At 40.1% G+C, this 3230-nt stretch overlaps 1 pseudogene; it reads left to right on the forward strand.

Moving 5' to 3' along the window:
- Nucleotides 1–3230, forward strand: part of LOC108294337 — a 7707-nt pseudogene extending 4477 nt beyond the window's left edge.

A 3230-nucleotide genomic window follows, 5' to 3' on the forward strand; every position in this document is an offset into this window, starting at 1 on the left:
AAAGGAATAATGAAAAAGATCATGATGTACCTAGGGCTAAGATATAAGGGTAATGCCTGACCTACGTACCCAAAAAAAAAGATCAATAATGCGTGAGCCAAAGGCTGATGTCAGCTGCCACAATAGAAAATTATAATCTCTCTATCTAGTTTCCAAACCTAAGCCATTTCTCAAATCCAGAGCCCATCAATAGAAGCAAGGCTAGGTCCTCTGCAGTTGGGTTCTTTCTGCAGAGGACCTACAATTACCACAGTAATTGTATACACTATCAATTCCTTGAGACCTTCCCTAGATTGATAAACCAGTATTACTATACATGGGGAAAGAGGAAATGTTTGTTTGTTTGTTTGTTTGTTTTTGAGATAGGGTCTCACTCTGTCACTCAGGCTAGAGTGCAGTAGCACATTCATAGCTCACTGCAACCTCAAGCTCCCAGGCTCAAGCAATCCTTCCACCTCAGCTTCCCAAGTAGCTGGGGCTACAGGCACTTGCTACAAAGACTGGATAATTTTTTTTTTTTTTTTTTTTTTTAGAGGCAGGATTTTATAGACCAGGCTCAAACCAGCCTGATCTTGAACCGCTAGTCTTAAGTAATATTCCCAAATTGGCCTCCCAAAGTGCTGGGATTATAGGCCTACACTACCACACCTGGCCAGATACCCGTATCTTTAAAGGACTCTCAGATGCAGAGTCTGAGCTGACACTGATACCAAGGTAACCCAAATGCTAGCATGGGTCTTCCATTCTGTGAATAAGGAGGCATCCCACTTTACTAAAAACTTTATTGGGGGTTAGGGAAGGAGAGGATCAATGAATTAAAAATCTTAGAAATTTTTTTTTTTTGAGATGGAGTTTTGCTCTTGTTACACAGGCTGGAGTGCAATGGTGCGACCTTGGCTCTCTGCAACCTCCGCCCCCTGGGTTCAAGCCATTCTCCTGCCTTAGCCTCCCAAGTACCTGGGACTACAGGCGTGCACCACCATGCCCAGCTAATTTTTGTATTTTTAATAGAGACGGGTTTTCACCATGTTGACCAGGATGGTCTCGATCTCTTGACCTTGTGATCCACCCGCCTCAGCCTCCCAAAGTGCTGGGATTCTAGGTGTGAGCCACCGTGCCTGGATGAAATGTTTTATTTCAGAGCTTTTTATTTGGCCACATGTATTATTGGTTACTTTCTCAACATTGAAAAAAATAAAGAGAAACATGAATTCAAGAGTTCAGCCCCTTAGTTAAAGTTGTACTTAACTAGGAAGACAAATATAGATTGTCCTTACTTGTAGACCTTCATACCAAAAAAAGTGTTTGGTTGCTTCCATGTACAAAGGAATAAATACTTGTATTTTGCTGATTATTTTGTAATCAACAAATAATTTATAGCAGGCTTGTGGAAAATATGAAAACTTGAATTGTAGCGTTGCCTTGGTAGAGTTACTAATTTGGTAGATGCTATAGTTTGAATGTGTCTCCCAAATTATAATTTCCTGTGCAAAGAGGGAGGGAAATTTCTGCAAGTGGAAAACTTGGAAATGGAAACATTGTTACAAACAAGTAATGACAGTAAAGAAGAGGCCGTTGGGTAAAAATGAATGAGTCAGTTCAGCTAACTTGTTGAAAACCTAATCTCCAAAGCAACAGTGTTGGAAGATAGAACCTAAAAGGAGGTATTTAGTTCATGAGGACTTCACCTTCATGAATTAATTAATGCTATTATAAAAGGGTGAGCCTAATTTCCATTTGTCTCCTTTCCTCTCCTGCTCTCTGCCATGTGAGGATGCAATGTTTCTCCTCTCCGGAGGATGCAGTGTTCAAAGCACCATCTTGAAAGCAGAGAAACAGAACCCTAACCTGACCGTGCCTTGGTTTTAGACTTGCCAGCCTTTTTTACTGTGAGAGAATAAATTTCTGTTCTTTATACATTACCCAGTCTGTGAAATTGCATTATAGCAGCACAAAACAGACTAAGACAACAGGTTACTACTTCAGATTCGCTCTGTCTTTATTACACCTTGTATTCTACTTCTATCATAACACCTATCATGCAGATGAAAGTTATGTATTGATTTATGTAGTGGTCTGTATTTGTTATCTATTGGTACGTAACAGGTTACCTCAAAAACTTAGTGTGTCATAATAACCACATCTAATCTCTCACAGTTTCTGTGAGTCAGGAATTCAGGAGCAGCTTAGCTCAATGGTACTAGTGCAGGGTTTACCATGAGGTGGCAGTGAAAAGGTTGACTGGGACTGAAGTCTTTGAAGGCTTACCTGAGGCCAGAGGATCTGTTTTCCAAAGTCCCTCATTTGGTTGGCAGATTAGTACTGTCTGTTTGTAAAGGTTTTCAGTTTTACCTGGACCTCTTCATAGTGCTGCTTGAGTGTCTTTGTGATATGAAAGCTGACTTCTCCCAGAAACAGTGAGAAGAAGTCACAACGTATTTTATGACCCTACCTTAGATATCACACACCATCATCACCACAACATCTTATTAGTTGTACAGTCATCCCTATTCAAAGTGAGAGATAGGCCTGCTGGGACAACAGTTCAATCAGGTGAACCTACACAGCATGAAAGTATCACATTCCTTGGTGCAACTCACCCTGCATGCCCAGGCTTCAACACATACCGCTGTGACCACAACCTCGCCATGAGCATGAGCCTCACCAACATGTCGAAAATGCTAAAATATGATGATGGCAATGAAGACATCATTACATGGAGGGCTGAAGGTACCATGGACCTCTTGGTACTAGAATTTGAAGAACTAAATCAAGAGAACTTTTAGACTGTGAAGTGAAGTTAATGATTTTAGATGTTGAGCAATTTGTAATTCCAGAACAAGAGTACAGCTGTGTAGTAAAGATGTATTCTGCTGAATTTCTTCATATATGCCAAGATCTCAGTCATATTGGAGAAGGTACGATAATTTCTTGTGCAAAAGATGGAGTGAAATTTTCTGCAAATGGAGAAGGTGGAAATGGAAACATTGTCACAAACAAGTAATGACAATAAAGAAGAGGAAGCTGTTGCCATAATGATGAATGAGCCAGTTCAGCTAACTTTTGCACGAAGATACTTGAATTTCTTTATAAAGACACTCCACTCTCTCTTCCAGTAACACTCAGTATGTCTGCAGATGCACCTCTTGCTATAGAGTATAAAATTGTTGGATATGGAACATTTAAAGTATTATTTGGCTCCCAAAATTGAGGATGAAAAAGGATTTTAG

The sequence above is a fragment of the Cebus imitator genome, unplaced genomic scaffold (genome assembly GCF_001604975.1).
Source record: "Cebus imitator isolate Cc_AM_T3 unplaced genomic scaffold, Cebus_imitator-1.0 Scaffold575, whole genome shotgun sequence".
Classification (NCBI taxonomy): Eukaryota; Metazoa; Chordata; class Mammalia; order Primates; family Cebidae; genus Cebus; species Cebus imitator.